Source organism: Helicoverpa zea, chromosome 10 (assembly GCF_022581195.2).
Source record: "Helicoverpa zea isolate HzStark_Cry1AcR chromosome 10, ilHelZeax1.1, whole genome shotgun sequence".
Classification (NCBI taxonomy): Eukaryota; Metazoa; Arthropoda; class Insecta; order Lepidoptera; family Noctuidae; genus Helicoverpa; species Helicoverpa zea.
The window spans coordinates 2,248,034-2,267,286 of record NC_061461.1 but is presented as its reverse complement, the minus strand read 5'-3'; the positions used below and the strand labels follow the sequence as shown (position 1 = coordinate 2,267,286).

At 34.3% G+C, this 19,253-nt stretch overlaps 1 protein-coding gene across 4 annotated transcripts in view; it reads right to left on the bottom strand.

Moving 5' to 3' along the window:
- LOC124633658 (axoneme-associated protein mst101(2)) overlaps nucleotides 1–19,253 on the bottom strand; it is a 111,870-nt gene that overhangs the window by 42,761 nt on the left and 49,856 nt on the right. The window lies entirely within an intron of this gene.

Genomic DNA, 19,253 nt, shown 5'->3' with positions numbered 1-19,253 from the left:
ATGTTCTTCATAAACCACAAATATGGAGTCTAAGCAAAAACATTGTCGTCTTCTAATTTAAGCAAAATATGGTACGGGTACACAGACAAACTGCTTTTTTCGTACACACTTGTGCGTATCTAAGATCGATGAATAGAAAAACAAGGGCTTTTAAGTGCTCAATGCATTAATCCAACGGAACTAAAAATAGGAAAATCAGCAATCCATTTTCCAATCAAAAGAAAGCACGATGAAATCTATTGGATACTGATACTAAGAAACATTAAAGTGTAGTTAGAGAGTGCTGAAACACTTTCTAGGCACAAACGAGCCTTTGCTTGTTTATACATGAATACGGTGATTAGAAGGCAGATATAGAAACAAGGCATTAGTCTAAACATCGGTTTACTTCACTTCACTCATAAGTTCATTTACAAGTCACTTACAATTTTCTAATGAAGTCGTCCCTGTAATTTTCTTGTACCGTATGTTTGCTGTGTCATCCAACTTGGCAGTAACGGTGCTTTTAATTAATAAGCACCTACTTAGATGTTATTATTATGAACCATGTCGTATGTTTATCAATAGTTTTTGAAGACCGATAAGGTCAACATTTTATTTGAACTTCTATCATTTTGACATACAATATCACCAGATCTTCGAAGCCAAAAAAATACAAAACTCGATCAAAATGCGTACGTATAAAACCGTCCAACATAATATTTAAATGGGTGGTAGAAGGAAACAACCTGACATAATAATCATCAGATATAAAGTTACGGGAAACTCTCCATCGATAGCGGATCATTTGTCTCTTCCTTACTTGGATATCTGTACCTTTACGGTCATTAACGGTCGTGCATTTATCGCGAATACTATCGGAACCTACTTACATTTTATCGTTGGCTAGATCTTTACCTTATTCTATTTTATCGTTTACTTCAGAATTGTAATTATCTGTTTCATGTGTTACATTGGTTTTAAGCAGTAGTGCATCTATAATTGGAATTTGATTATCTATATAAATAAAAATGAATTGTTGTTCGTTAGTCTGATAAAAACTCGAGAACGGCTGGGCCGATTGAGCTGATTTTGGTGTTAAAATGTTTGTAGAGGTCCAGGGAAGGTTTGGACGATACGAAGTTCGCGGGATCCGCTAGTTTTTAATAAAATCTTGATCTAAAAGTTTAATTTTTACTCTAATATCTTAAGTTTAGTCATCATCCAATTCTCCTAAGTTCACAAAACGGTCACGAAGCGAATATTGTTATGCATAAAATCAGCGATCAGTGATTCCATCCACATCATGTGAACGCTTCTACGTGTTGACATCTGAATTCTGTTTCTGCTCACGTCCTGTGACTAGCGAATCGTACAGAGTTGAACGCTCCGAGTGCTCTCGCTTGCAATTTCGACAATTTTGATTCCCATGACCGGTTAGGTTTCACATAATATTATGTGATGTACTTATCGGAATGTTGTTTTTTTTTCTATTTTTATTTTTTACACGTTTGCATTGTTTATTTAGGTAGGTAGTCAAACTGACGATAACCTTACCTATATTTTTTTATAAATATAGTATGAACTAGCCGTTTTCCCGCGGTTTCACCCGCGTCCTGTGGTAACTACTGCCCGTACCGGGATAAAATATAGCCTATGTTACTCCTGGATAATGTAGCTTTCGAATGGTGAAAGAATTTTTAAAAACGGTCCAGTAGTTTTTGAGCCTATTCATTACAACCAAACAAACAAACAAAGTTTTCCTCTTTATAATATTAGTATAGATAAAATAATATTTACATTTGTTTTTCTTCAGGTTTTCCAAACCAGAATAAAGTTTACGAAACGCTACCTGTAAAAACCATAAATCGTTCTTCAAATAAACAAGAAGCACGTGTTAAAAACAAAGATGACAGCGAAGCAATTTGGAATAATTTTATTGTTACAAACACCATGAATGCTAAAGAGCCAGCCATTCATAAGAACTAGACAGTTACAAGACGGTTGTAGAATGTTTAATGTAATATTTCTTCAGTTTCTGCCATTTGAATAGACAATAAACAAGAGAAGTATTTTTAATCTTATCAGTACGGTTAACCGATGGGCATGGAATGGTAAAGTATGTGCTGTGCACACCTGATGTATAATGTATATACATAGCTATGCGTTAATGAGACTGTTAGCTTCTGCACATAGCTGCATGCCGCAAATGAACAGTAGTTTTATTTGCTACAAGTTCATTGAAATCTTCACATTCTTGTTCAATTTGTTTATGGATCTTACTGCATATTAATTAATGCTTAAGCAGATTTTAATTGGAGAACGAGAATAGAAATCACAAATCCGATCTAAAATATAACTTTTAAACATTTCAATAAAAGAGCATCTTCATTTCAATTGTGGTACATTTCTCAAGTAAGCCGTGATCACTTGAACTTGCAAACACTAATAACTTCTTCGAACGAGCGAAGCACAACAATGAGAGCAATTAAGAAGCAGGTGAGCGTGCGACCGCCGCCGGCTCGCACGACCGCCATTATAAACTGATATGGATAGCAAAAACTAGCACGCCTAATGATTCTGACAAAGCCTGCAGAACAGCCCAAAATTCGCAGTAAATTAATTCGGCTACTGAAATAAGAACTAGCCTATAACATCCAAACACTTTCCTTATAGATGATATTAATGAAACCAAAATGGATCTCAGGAATGCGTTTAAAAAAAAAAAAAAAACCAAAAAAAATGGCCCCGTTACTAAAATGTTGGCCACGTTTATATGAATGAGTCTTTTCAATGCATTATTACAATCACTACAACCATTCAAACCAAATAATAGGTTTGTAAGTACTTATTAATTTTATCAAAAACTGCATCTGAATGTAGCAGAATGGCGAAAACTTTCGAATGACGTGAGACTGACGGCTTGTGCAAAAATTATATGCCTGGTAGATTCGGTTGGTTCTGAAAGATTTAAATCCAACTCTCTCTATGTAGATGCTCTATCGATTTCGTTAGACAAGCTGCCACTTGATCTTTCACGTAAACCAAATGATAAAAAAGAAAGAAACCAAACAACAGTCAAAACACTCAATTTATTAGTTGGTACTATGATTTCTTAATTCTCCGCTTAATGATATTCGATTATCTGCCTCGTCGTTTTTATCTATTTTTCCTCCTATGGATTTAGGTTAGCCAATAACAGCGTTTTCATAAAACAAAACCATTCAAGCATTAATTAAAATAAACACTGTGTCAATTGAACTAAATAATTTTCTATATAAGCCATACACAATGCCACTAGCTGGAAAACTATAAACAACAATTGTGCGAATGATGAACGAGCATTGAATATGGTCACTTACTTTCTAGGACAGTCGTGATTGCGAGACTACATTCAAACAATTATTTGTATGAGAAAATATTTTTTGCATGTTATAACATTTTATTGTTTACTTGATAAATTACTGGGTTAATTCGAGCTGTAGGTGCACGGTATTTTTGTCATTATAGAAATTAAGATAAGGACCATATTACCTTGGATTGTTTCATTGTTTCTAATGGTATCTTCTACACGTTCATTATGTGTGGAAGGTCAGATGAAGTTGTCGTCGTAGGCTGATGTTCAATTTGCTCAATAAATATTCATGGCTTTCCAAACTTTCTTCTCAGCATCATGTGCATCATTAAGACCTTGCCTGATAACTTTTCTTGCGAGCTCTGCGTGCTCTGCTTAGCTTTTACTTTTTTTTAGTTCACTAGCATTACGATATTATGTTTCACTTACAAAATAAACTTCAATTTTGTAAAAACATCACAGAGTAAATGGGAATTATTACATCCTTAAAATTCGTGTCCTTCTAAACGTTCATTTCGTGAATATTTCTTACATAAATCAAGATCCTAAAATTCAAATGCCTGTGAATAAATTTGGCAAAAAGTAAACGACCTTAACAAGCATTGTCTTGTAAAATGGAAGTGTTAGAATAATGCTTTAGTAAATATAACTTTACATATGATGACTTTAACCTTTGTTTCGTTAATAATATTATGTCAGGAAGTAGAATTGTTGTAGATGTAGCTTGCAATATCAAGACAGAGAAAACGGTAGAGACAAACATAAAAATTACGAACAAACATGACTTTCCACAAACCATTCAATATTCACGGCTGCTACCAACTTTCGCTGATAACTTAAACCATGAAAATGCCTTCGTCTCCACAGAGGCCAGTGTGTGCACAATAGGAAAGGGTTCACACGTGGGAAGAGTAAACATTCCGAGGCTGGTAAACATGTACTTCCTAACTACTTAGTATACAAGTGTCAACATTTTAGTAATAGACGTCTTGGAACTGCCTCCATTGAGGGCAAGTGAGAGTTCGACGGCAGACACTCAAGTTTTATTCTTCTTCTGTGAATGGTTATGTATTGACTAACCAGTTACTGGCTTAGAACACGAATTCTATTGATATTCTTAGCACGTCATGTCTTAGAAGCTTACTGAGAAATAGTATTTGAATGATCTCAATCAAAAGTATTATATCCACCACCATCGTTTTATTTAGCACTATCGTGCATTGAACAACTAAAAGCCTTAAAGCATCTCCATACTACATGTAAACCTAATAGTATCACATAAACCTACTATCTATTACACTTACCACATCCTAACTTTAAAAGTCTTATTAGCCCAGTTTCAGCCTACCAATACAGCCACATGCGGTCACAAAGTACCTGCCAATATACATGATCGTACATAAACCACGTGAACAATATGCAATAATTAACCGGCATCGGCAGATAGATCGGATGTCGCGGCCACTTGCGCAAGCTCTGAGGTGAGCGGCCCCGGGTGAATGACAGCGACCACAGACCAGTGATATAATGGCCACTGTAAATGATCTCGTTGATAATATCGGAGATTTCGTGATGCTGCCCACTGGAAGTATCAATTTTGGACTTATTGCAATTGTTATAGTGATTGATAACAACAGTGTTATTGATGAAACTAAAGATTGAAAAGCCAACTACACTATAATTAATTGCAAGACCAAAATTAAAAGTAGATAAGCTATAGTAAGACTTGCAGGTAACAACAAAGAATCAGATTATTTTATAAGAGAAACCACCCAAAAACTGGTTAAGCTGTATGAAAAAAAAATAACTAACTAACAAATCCTACAGCGCATATCAAAATCACTTCCAAATGAAGACTAAAAGCCCTTCAGCGATACTAATGACGAGAAATATAACATTAATCTGGAGCAAGAAATCAAAATGCAAAACAGTCTTATAAATCAGATTCAAACTTTTATCACAAACTAATTGTCTGACAGGGGACTATATCACGTCGCTTTGGGCAAGCTCAGTATATAATAAATAATAAACACTAATTCATTGTCTAGCAACTGTGGGCAGTCGGATATGTGTGAGCCTCGAGGCGTCATTGTACAACGCAACGAACGTGATGTTACATAATCTCACTTCCTATTGAATATTATTGATCATATTGGGATGTTTTATTGGACTTTTTACTTGGATGACCATCTTCGATAATTTCTATGTCGTGTTTTGTAGAGCGTCTTTAAAATCGAAGTTCATAATTTGAGTTATATTCTTGGAGATTTATTTATCGTTTACATGTAGGTCTATCTTTTTTATCATTTTATTACATTATGTATCCAGTTAGATATGTAAATCCCTGTAGTCAAGGGAATAATGACCATCTTTAGAGACGCAATTAACAATAACCATCCTCGTATCTAAAACCTTGACGAAAAACAAGAAAATTCAAATGATTCTTTAATTAAAACAAACTTTATTATCTTTAGTACTCAAATAATTGCACAATGGTCGGCGAATAACAGCCTTGTAACACTGATTTCACATGCAGGCAGTTTCCAAATAGCTGTAAATAATTGTCTTATCAGTCAAATTGAGGGATAAGTGTATGTCGCGAACGAAATAAGAAATGTTTCGATTAAAACTGTTGGTTGCAATGACATGTTGAGCTTAATTTGTACTTTTTAATGCTTTTTGATTTGTTGTGTAAAACGTACTGATATTTACAGTAAATACCATTAACGCTGACAGCAACAAGAAAGTAAATTACATTAAAATGATTTGTAAAAGTCAATTACTTCAATTACAAAATCCACTTATCAAATATTAATAGGACTACTAAATAAGGACAACCTACTATCTGCTATTCTAAGTCAAGCAGCAAGGAATTTAAGCAGAAGAAAAGACACTTTATTGGGAATTTCTATAATCAGACTAAGAAACTAACACAACAAGATTGACCTAAAACTCTTCCTCTTATATCTGACTTCACAACATTTAACCCAACTCGTACAATCACAGATGAATTAACCCTACCATTTGTAGATGACCCTACAAATGACTTAGCTGATACAAAAGCATTTACATCATACACAACTATTACAGATGGTATCGAACTTACAAAGAAACACGCGGAAATATTTAATTCCGACGTATTGTCATTAAGCTTAGGGTTGCATAATGATGTTCGTTAAACGCTTACAATTGATGTACAGGTTCCGTTTTCACACAATATTACGTCTTTATAACATCTTGTTGAGTTGATTGAGAGGTGCTTTTTAATCAGGGATGGTCAAGACTTGAAAAATTACCGAAAAAGAGAGGTTAGGACTACTATAGTTGCGTAAACAGAATCAACCAAAATAATGTATGTAATACATTGCTGGTTTAAGATGTAGCTGTAGGTAAAGGTACAAGCTACTAATTAGTTATCTCATAATAATTAAATCCCAGAAGTCTATAAGCTTTCCCAACAATATAGAAAGCAAGATAAACTCATCAAAGAACAATCTTTCCGGATAGTTTTCAAGCGGCTATTAAAAGGGACTATTAGTTCTAAAACAATAGCCTTCGACAAAAACAATACACTATTACAAGAAAAGTCTTCCGTGATAGAAAAGCTATACATATCAAAGTATTTCCCACTGTTCTCCCATGTCTGTCCATATTAATTAAACACCAGGATTGCGCAATACACGTAAAGTAATAGAAATTCGCACGAGTTTTTATAACCACCGTGTTATTAGGTGAGAATTCAATAAAATTACACCGCATTGGGTTTTGCCTTAACATTGTCTAATTGGAATGGCTGTATCTATAGATTTTATATTTTATTTTAATAGTGACTGTTTCCCGCGGTTTCATTCGGAAAATGAGGGAACTACTTCCTACAATCCTTTGTCAAAATAAAATTGATCTCGCAAGCCAAGATGCTGTAATTTCTAGGCTGTGAAGAGCTCCATAAAAGTCTATTTTTATCTCAAGTTCAGTGAATAATAATCAAGTTATTTTTAGACGCAGTTACTCGCAGCCACAATCTGGATGGATATAAAATATGGTTAATGTGAATTTCAAACCACACATTGCACAAAATTGAGTTAAAACACGTGTTCTTGCTGCTATGAAAGTTGATCAACCCTTTACTGGTTTGGAATTCGGTACATTTATGAAGTTGTGTATAAGTAGTGTAAGGCATGCTTAATTGCTTAATGCAAAACTTAAATGCTTACATTTCAAAGTACTAAGAATCTAAGTCCTGGTAATGTATCATTTAATGACATTATACTTTCGATTATTATGATTCGATTTTGAAGATGCATATTATTACCATAAAAGAAAATAGGTCATTGAAGCTACATTTGTCTGCACTATCCAATTTTACAAGCGCAATACAGTAAGCAGGCAAGATTGCCACCAAATATACTTCAAGCTTAACTTTGGACCCCAGATACCTTTGGTATAAAATCGACGATCTCCGAGAGATATTTGTGGTTTCATTGACGTTTTAATTTCTCAGCTATATTCTAGAAATCACCGGTATTAGGTCACAAATAGCGCAATTCATAACAATCCGCCATAATTGTTAGGTAACATAACCGCAGCAATTTTCTTGTTCGTGTCCGCAACTAAGGAAACATCGATCAAGTGATATTTTATTGGCAATTCATTCATATTCAAAGATTCACTGAAGCGTGGATATTCCGTTAATCATTCACCTACATATTTGAAGCAACTGAGCGGAAAAATTAGCCTAATTAATGGATTATCAATCAAGAACTGCTAACTTACTTAAGTTTTTCTACGCGAGCTAACCAAAAAACCTGATGTGCCGCTGAATGAATTGATTTATTTTTAACGCCTCATGAAACTGATCCAAAATTAGCAAGCATCTAGTGATAATCTTATAACACAAATCAAACCATAACTATGGATTCAAAATGAACACTTACAACATTATGCTTTTGATGGAATGAAATATAAAAACATGACAACGCACAAATAGAATCGAATATCTATATACGAAAATAAATTACACAATCGCTTACATAACAACGTTAGTAAATACGATTGAACTTATCGTAACAGTTGTTTGTCTGTTGAGATTTTCACCGGCCGCTTCCGTTGGGCGCGACACTTTCGTTCGTATTGTTATTCGTCGGACGACCAGTGGCGTACTTTCTTGGAACCATACATGTAGGCGTGCCGACTCTGAATGGCTACCTGGTACTATTGGGACGTGAGATAAAATAAGCCGAGAATAAACTTTCGTAAGCAGATTCCTAAGTTATTTTTAGCCACATTAACATAGGTTCTACTATGAAAACGTTTAATGTCATTCATGAAGCATGTTTTTCAAAGTACCTCATTCGTCATTTATCACCCGTTAGACGTAGCACTGTATCCTATCAATTAGAGCTAAATATATCAAGCTTAGTCCGCAAATATGTCGCCAACGGATATGCGAAGTCGTGAGGAATACCGAAATACATAAAGTTATTTCCGACATCAGATCTTGAGCTGTGCAAACAACGTAGGTGCCTATGAGGAGACTAACTACACTAAGAACTTACCATTTAATTGACCAAAATGGTATAACACAATTCACATTCATACTCATAAAATTTAAAGTCCCATTCAGCTTAATTCCAAACGCCATCACGTCACTCAAAATGCTCACAGCTGTCGATTTATGAATGCTTCAAACGAGCCTATCAGTCGTAAATAGTCTCAAAGTGACACAAGGTAACAACTAATTGCAAACACCAGTAATTCACCTTTCAATCACGTACGAAACTTCTAACGAGGTTCTACATGATTCTGTCACGAGCTGACTCTCTTAATTGCTTCAGAATCTTATGGAGGAATTCGGTGGGCCACATAGTGAGGAGGTTAATCAAATGGTTCTGTGAATTTGTGGCAACATGTCTGTGGGTTGTGTTGCTAAGAAAGACCCATCTGAATATAGCATAGATGACTTGACTTGGTAATTTTATTTGTTCTTCTTATAAAACTTATGTCTTCTACTCTAAGCAATCCCATATTCTAAACAAGCATTACTACAAAATATAACCTATCTATTCAAACCTCATCTCGTATTATAACGACCCAATCAACTCCAATATATTCCATTTCCATAACACCTGTCTGTATAGCATGCACTTAGCACAATGCAGGCAAAAGTCGCAAGCCGAATCAATTCCCTCACAGACAAGCCTAACGTAATCTGTAACTGTACATACTTCCCTGAATCATACCAAGTCAATTTATTTGCAAGCGAATAGACTAAATGACTGAATTTGCATTGTAACTCTGTTAACGCGAGTAAACTTCCACGCTTACGTGAGAAAGATATGTTAAATAGACTCTTTTGAAATTCACACTAGTGTCATTTGACTACAATCAAATTTTAAATCAAGTTATCTACAATGCTGTTTCGCGCAATCTGGCACAATTGAGGCTAGAGCGATTGAGTCAACTTTTCTTGTAACCACCAACACTTAATGATAGTTCAAATAGCTTTTGCTAAGCTTACCAATTAAGCAATTAAAAAATGCAATGGTTGATGTAACTCATATTGGAGGCATAATGATTTCAGTCATGTCTTCAGAAATAGCGTTATTCGACACATTACTCTTTTTATTTCGTCTGCTCTGTCCTACAAACGCCTTCACACTTGCTTAAACAATATACTTTTGAACTCCATACCGTGACAGAGATCCGTTAAATTCAAATATTAAAACTGCGTTATGATTCACAGTTTCAACACTGTCTAGTTTATTTTTTAATTCAAGAATTACTACACAAAGAAGGTTTTGTTCTATATGGTCACTGGAAGTAAAATGTGGATTACACAATGTTCCTTCTGCGGGTACGTTCAGACCTTTCCCTAAAACCGCAAACTCGTCTACGATAAATGAAACATGGGCTATTAGTTCAGCTGTTCAAATAGGAATGCAAATATAATTGGCGTATTCAAAACATTGGTTTTCAATATCTGTTATGTAAGCTAAGTTTAAGATAATTACTTCCTCACCAGTTTAATTGTTTGCATCGCATGCTATTAGCAATGCTGTCGTGTCAAAAATAAGTGGATGTTTTTGATATCAGGTGTGGTTTAATATTTACATACAGGAATTAAAAACAAGCTATGTTCTTTTTGTGTTGTTAATAGAAACAATAAATTGTACAAAGGAAGGCAATTACGAAAAAATACTACCAGTTTGACAATGCCAACGCAGGAAATTCTAAAAATATTAACTAACACTACTGTCAGCCCAAAACCACTTATATCAATAACTTATAAGTCATTTGCGGTGTTTATACAACTGAATAGCTCCGAGGCATATTATGTAACATTAATAGAATGAGGTATAATGTCTTATTAAACAATTTACAATAGCTATGATACGAAATGACTGGACATTAAAGTAATAATGGATATATTGAAGCTTAAAAGATTGATAAATTATATAAAAGCGAAAGTGTATAAGGGAACGCCTGTAGACTAAATGGCCGATCAAATAATGCCTCATACAGGAAGGATAAGACCAGCAATCATGATAAAATTTTATGATCAAGTGGAAACTAGGAAGTAGACTACTTATAACATAAAAGAGTACATTATAGAAAAAAAATGTGTAATAAAGCAAATAACGACAATCAATAAAGTAAAACTAGTTCCGAGAATATAGTAGAGGCTATGCATGTGAAAAATATTAAAATAATTGCATGATTAGATATTAATTTTGAAATGAAATAATCGATAATGTGTCTAATGAATTACTCGATGCATTACAGAGGTACTGGTTAAGCAATGAACCCATTGAACAATTACTGAATATACTTGGCATCAATCGTTTGACCTTTTCACAACAAGTGTGCTTCTTCACGATATATCCTTAAAATTGTATAAATATGTAATTTCTCTTCAAGTATTAGCCTTGTAACATTAGATCGGTAACTTGGCCAACTTAGAATATTGGCAAGATGACTACTTTGCCAGGATAGCAGAAAAATACTTTTAGCAGGTGTTGCAATGTCTTCCTTTTACGTTAATTTTCCAAAGACTTTTAAAGAAACAGTTACTTTTCCTGACTTTAGTTTAGCCCATCTGCATATCATAATAGGTAAGTGCTGTTTTACACGTATTCCAAGTCTAGAAATTTATTACGTTCAAACTTAACCGTCTTCATAATACTAGAGTAGAAAATTGATATTCTATTTTAGTGTTTCCTTAATTATGTCACGACTAATTTATATCTGTTCATCATTATTGGTTTCATAACCACGCAATTTGCAGCAAGCTATTATAACAGTTACGATGTATCTTCGAAATCGGCACCTTGCACATTCGAAATGTCAATACGATCCAAATAAGCACAGAGGTAGTAAAATTCACACCGACTTCACTAAAAAGGTACTAGTATTGTGATTCTACTTTCTCATTAACACTTTGGTTACTGACACCTTTTGCTACTTACGCAAGAACACCTCGCATACTGCTCTCATTTACCTGAAACAGAATGATAACGTTACTATGTTATGTATGAACAGTACAAAGGTAGAACAATTACGCAAACTTACAGAGTAAATGTTTTCCGATGATAATAATGAAAGAAGACAGGATGTTAACAATTTTGATAACAATCTTACTTAAAAGTTGCGTATTGTCATTTGGATTTCTATGGCAAGAAGATATTCTTAAACAAATAAAGTAAAACAATTACAGTATTTATTTATTTTCTTGAAGACGATGACACGTCAAAGTGATTGTTTTCTCATATTTTTTTAGAACGTCATCGAAAATTGCTAACTTCGCTAATAAACTAGGATATAAACCTACTGAAAAGACATAAAAATCGCAACAGGTTCACGTTTGAGTTCGTCATAAAGCAATAGAAACTTACAATCAATAAAATGACGAACTCAATGAATACCAACCACTTTCGTAACTCGTGGGTGCACAGAATTGAACCTGCATCGATGACAAATCAAAACGCTGACTACATTATCATTGTGCTACAACCGCCTATAGAAGACAAACAATGCATATTCAAATACTTTAATCCAAGCCCAGGTGTAAGCGAAAGCGATTTTATTGCTCAGTTAAAATTTTTTATCTATCTCTTAATATATTTTGTGGCATGTTATGAACGAGGCAGTCATCTTATCTTAATTGATCTTGATCCTGCTACAGTCTTTATTCCTGAACCTTTATTTCTTAAGTAACTTAACAGAAGAAAACACTACACTAGATAACGCTCTTCGTTTTTAATTTGGAGAACATGGCGGCACCATTCACTAAAATCACAGATGATTCACTGGATTATTTGAACGTAGTTTTAAACGTGAATGTTAAGACTGACACTTCATTTATAAAAGGTAAAACTTGACATAAAATAAATCTACCTCAAAACGCTTAGGTTAAAAATCAAAAACGAGATTTCAACTCTCCATATAAGGAAACTGGTTCCTAACTCTAAAATAATGAACGACAACGATATAGTTTAATTTGTGCGCGCTAGAGATTTCGTAAGAGGTAAAGCCCACACCTAAAGAGGCAACCTAGTTCCATAGGTGAACGACTTAAGTAATAGTCGGGACCTAAGTGATGCTTATATGAATATGAATGCGCAAGTCACAAGCATTGAATTTAGGCGAGTCATAATATTAACGGATATCAAACAACTTGAAGAAACGATGCCAAAGATGATTGATGGTCAGACGAAATTAGTTTTTGATTACGTGAAATCTAATCTATTAATAAGACGAGGTAATGCCAACTAGAACAACTCAGATGCAATAGGTTAAATCATGAATATAATGTAGAATACTATTCACATGAGCTAAGTTACATTATTCTCATAGCATGATTTTAAATAATAAGAAGTCTTTTATTTTCAATTATATCAAGACAGGAATAGATGATTTCAACATTCGTTCAACAGCCATAATATTATTATAACAAGTACATCTCTGTCAGGCATCACATCAAGCCAACACAAAAGTGTCATTTCTCATAGCAGATGAATAGAACCTATTCAGAATTCCTCTTTATGCATCGCCGATCACGACCAGACCCTAACAATAGGCAGTAGACGCTACCGACCTCGCCAACGAGCCTTGACCGACTACAAAGTACAAACATCGGGAGATAAAAACATGAAAGCAATACAAATCGTCGCATCCTTAAAAGATATTACCGTAATTATAACCCCTATTGGAGCATCTATAGAGAATACAATAGTGTGCACGAATTTCACAATAGCATCAATTTGTAAGTACTTTGATTGCAATAGGTTTTTGTGGCCAGTTTTCCATTACTAATATTGTATGATTTACTGCGGTGCCTACTTTTATAAAGTAAATTGATTTTTCTTTCTCGAGGAAGTGTATGCTTCCCACGGTGGTCGTCATGCGAGGACAGTTGCGGTTGCTGAGCAGTGTGTAAAAATCTCAAGTGTTTGCAAAGCAAGAAGTGATCCCAGAGTAACTAGTTGCATAAAGAAAGACCAACCTCCTATTTCCTTGATTGTAAAGTAATCAGTAAAAAATAAAATGGCGCAGCATGCCACATGCCTGATGAGCTAATATTTAAAGACATGATACAACACTGTTATGTAAAATAATACTAAATCTTTAAGCACTGAGAGCCTTGAAAGTGAACTCTTTAATTAATGTTTGTTTCTCTAAAGAGAGCTACGTAACGTTCATTTATTTCCGGTATTTGTTGGCTTCAAAAATAAAATGTGAAACAAAAAAAGTGCCTGACTTTTTTAAAGATGTGCTGGGTCAAGATAATTATTATTATTACTGCACCGGATATAATAAGTCATGAGATTGTTATGACTGCTAAATAACGTCGGGACAAATAACGTCGGGACACCTTTTCACACACGGTTGGTTAGCCCCATGGTAAGTTATTAATTAACTTGTGTTATGGGTGCTAACACAACTGATAAACTACATATAGCTACACATATACATATTTATAGATACATATTGTAACACCCAGACCACGGCCAACAAGCATGCTCATCACACAAATGTCGACCGAACCGGGAATCGAACCCGGGACCTCAGATTCGGCAGTCCGGCTTGGTGACCATTGCGCCATAGAGGTCGTCAAAAATCGCTAATTGCCTACAGATGACGCAAGATTCAGCCAGTAAACTGTATTCATTATCTCATATGCATATAATTAAACAAATCAATAGAAATGTTGAACTACATAATCAAGTAGTACGAAAAGGAAATCTAACACAAATAAATAACAAACATCATCCAAATCTGTTTATAGATGATGCTATCATTTCACAACATTATCGCAATTGTATCGTCATACTAATTTCTCATCGTACACTAATCAATAGTCATTAATATTCCATGAATGACTGAAGACAGGTATGGTATTCTAATAACATAGTTTGACCATACAGAATGGAACATTATAGTTGTCTATCGCATATTTAATATTTATAACAATGCATGTGGGACAGCGGCCGCTTTCATCGACAGTGCACGACTCAGCATCATCATTCTTGGCGCAGCATTCTGGTGCGAAACTTTCCAATATTTGATATTATGGACACCATAAAAATGATTGCTCTAATAAGTGACGCGAAATATCAAAAGACATTGATAGAATATCTTCTGTCAAGTTCTGTTACCCTAGTACTCGTGACAATCAATAATTCGAATTAAAAGAAGGCAGTGTAATAGGTACGCAATTTAGTTCACGTTGCTAGATGTCTGTGACTGAATTTGTACTCAAGTAAATACTACTATTATAACTGCACTAATTATCCAGATCGCGCAAAAACAAAGCAAGATGCGTTAAATCACAAGTTAAATCCGATTAAACTTAAAAGAAAACATTAAGGCCTAAAACAGAGTGCAACCTAACATACCGCCTTGAGGGACTCCCGAGCGTATCTTTCGACGTGATCAGCCAGCACACCCACTGAGCAGCAAGCCCGATCATATCTACCAGACGGATGTAATGCCCCATGCTAATTATGCTTAACTTTAATCTTTATAGTACTCTGCCACCAATTTCTATGTTTGGTGTTGTCGGTTGCGTGACTGAGATCGAACATATCGCGTTCTTTAGACCTATTTTGTTGTAGAATCTACCTAATGAGGCTGTTAAACGTGGCCGTAATGTAGATTTAGAGATCTTTGTAAAGTGAAAATTGTGTGGGACGAAATGTCTCCATAACATTTCATTAGCAACATTTACTGTTGGGGAAACTGTAAAATAAGTTAAAACAACTTTGTAATATGACTTGTTATTATTTATGTAACCATTAAGCTTACATTTACATCACTTAGTATTATTACACTTCATAACCCTTTCGGCATTCTAACGGCTTTTATCCAACAATTTCATTTGGGGTCAAGAACAAACATTAATATTTAGTTAACAAGCAATCTTAAGTATGAAATGATGCAAAATTGAAATCGAATAATCGATTAAATAACGTCACAACAAATAAACACTCGAGTAGCTGTGTCCATTTATTGACTAAAGGTTACACGAGTACAAGATGCGCACGATTAACATTTCGAATGCGTATTGCTTAAGAAAACGTTGTAAAACTAGAAGATTATGGAGATTTAATAGATCCAAGAATAGGTACTTTATTAGTTGGAAAATATTTTTTATCTTCGATGGTAACTGGCACAAGCTTGGAATCATCAAAACATTGAATGAATGGAAATAAATTAACTAATAATCTAATTGCTTTAGCAATTTAAAATGTTGGTACTATTGACCAAGTAAATCTTGGTCAGTTTTTCGCAGTATTTAGTGTGATATATACGTCTATCATTCTGAATTCTAAGCAGAATTTTAAAGCATTTGAAGTATTTAAGTTAACTAACTTCATAAATACTGAAAATAAACCTGACCACATTGATATGCGTACATACAAATAGAACAAAGCAAAGTATATAAGTAATTGGAACACATTCGGAGCAATAATAACAAATAACAAACGAAGCTTTAGATGATTCACTCTCAACTAATACAGATGACAAAAATGGCGAAGCTTAGATACCTCACGCCTACACTGATGTTACTATGCTTTAAGTTAACTCGAGTTGTGTGTAGGTAGCAAAAAGTCGTGTTTATTTTAATCAGCAATTAATAGAAAAAGATTTACTTACATCTTATCACAACAAATCAAATGTGATAAATACTTTCTATAAAGCTACTGTGGGAGACCAAGAGACTAAAATAACTTCAGCAAGTATAAACGTGCAAAAACATGTAGTAATTTATATAAAGATAACATCAAAACATTAACAAATAGCCAACAGTCCGCCAAGCAGGTTGTATATCAAATTAACTCCATCATGCTACTGTACTTAACAAACTAATAAAATATCCTCTAAAAGGATCCTGTAAGCAGAATAGTTCCCGTAAATATGTCTTAGGTAATTGCCAACATTTAATAACATAAAGTGACTGGTGATATTTATTGTAGATGATATCAAGTTTCTTTATAAGTTCAGCGGCTTATAAGGAAGCCGGATCAGCCTCATCCTGATTGTTACTTTGCTCTGAACTTATAATCGTCAAAGATTTTTGACGCCATTTTTATTATATTGAGATCGATATTGTGGCCATTGTTTATTTTAGATTATTATTTTGAAATAGCTCGGGAGATAATGATGATTTTGACTGTGTAAAAAGTATGATGATTAACATTTGTCATCGTGACCATAGCCTCAATATCAATTGTACAAGATCGAGAGCATAAAAATAAGTATATCGCAAGGGGCATACTTAACTCAAGTACCCAGGAATGATGACTTTGGTTTTCATTGAAGAAAAAACAGCAATTAAATTAAGTGAAATGCAAAGCACGTCATCATGCGTCATTCACAGTTTTGCAAATTAAACGCAGTAATATAATGAGAATACTTAAGCAATTGTTAACCCCGTGTGTCATTGTTTGACCTCCGAGTTTGCACGACGTGTAAGCGCCATTATCTTACCAAATATTAACCGCAGGAATAATAGATATTAACAATGCCAGACTTTATTGAAAGCAAATATCATTATTTAAAGTAGGAATGTCTGGGGATTTTTGTCTTTCACATTATTCCAACACATTTGACTGTAGGTACTAAATATAGAGTAACTTAATTGTGAATTTTAAACATGGATGGATAAAGCGGTGCATAGATATGGTAGAAGAATATGCTACAACTGTTGAATCTACATAATCCAAGCTGTATTTCTGATTTCAGATTATTGAACCTCTGCAACCAGGTAAATAAATACTCTCAACATAGGAGTATTGTCAGTCAATAGGAGGCAGACAATAAATAGGCTTAGTGGCAATGCCCACACGATAGCGTGCGTCACCCCGTGAATACAGGTCAAGAACATCAGCGACCCAGCAACTACGACAATTTAGCATAAACTGTATTCTCAGAGGACAATGATGAGAAACGTAGGTAGTAAGTAAACACATCGAATCGAATATCGATCAAGAGGTATTGAAAAATTACAAATGCTATCGATAGGAGGCTCCATAGCACTCCAAAGTTTTCTTTGATACTATCGCTGTAGATCAGGTAACTTATCAAAATACACTCACTGAACTAAAAAGATCGTTGACCCTTTACCAAATGTGACTATTATCCTAAATAAGCAAGACCTTAATAAGTATATAAAAATATATTTATAGCTACACACGACACAGCCTACAACTTCACTATCGTCAAGCTCACGCTAAGAGTTGTACCACACGCCACCAACACAATAGCCAGAACAAATTACTATTTTAATTAACCTGAACCCCACCCTTGTCCTCTACTAAAATATTGTTATTATCAACCTTTGTTTAGCTCATGCATGGTACAAATGAGCTAGCAGTCCTTGGCACAGATAATTAAGTTACCAGTACATTATAATTATGTTTCATATCAGCTTGTTTGATGGAAAACGTATCATTATTGGCGCCAGGAATTTATTTTGTACTTCACAGTTTTTATCTGTGAAAGATTTAGAAGCAACTTTGTTAAGATCATATCTAAGTTTATACATAAAAGAGTTTTGAAATAAATATTTGAAATAATCATCTCAGAAATGTCAATAGGTAAAAAATGTAAAATCAATTTGGCTATTGTAAACATGTCAATTTGTTAATTGTGATGGTTAAATTGATGAAGGTTGATAATTTTATTATTGTAAATGAGATGCACACAATTCTAACCACAGAACATTTAAATGCTCAAGACATCAATTTCAAAGATGAATTTAAAATCAAGACAGCCTAAGTAGTAGAAGATAAAAATCTGTTTAAGGCGACGCTGCAGGCAATAAAACACAACTATTTAAACGTAAAGTCAAAGGTAACATAAAACACGTCATTAAAAGAGATTGCAGTAGATAAACACTTAATGCCGCCATTGTTATCACAAATAAGACGTTAGTAAACTCCATATAATTTGGGTGTCATTTCACATTGAACGTAACAGTCTTATTTAGTCATCAGTGCACGATTGTCGTTGTAACACGCAACAGAACTTGTTAGGAGGCGTAGCACTACATTACAAGACTATTATTAAACCAATGCTCGGATAATCTGTTGCAATTAGTTCTGAATCAAATATGGTTGGAGCCATACCGATTTCTTTTATGCTCTGAATGTGAATGTACAGTTTGAGGAAATTCCTGGTGTTGTTCTAATCCCACCCAAAACAAAAATGTGAAAGGCTGCCAAGTTCGTTAATATGGAAATCTTTCGCCTATAAAAGAAGTGAGATCTGAATAAGTACCAAGTTCCATACACATACCTCAGTTAAAAATAGTTACTTTTTAATGATGTTACTTGGCAAGTTTTCACACACCTTCTTATAAACCTACTAAACGCAATGAATCAAGTATTTAATTTTCTATTAAAACTTGCCAAGTAAC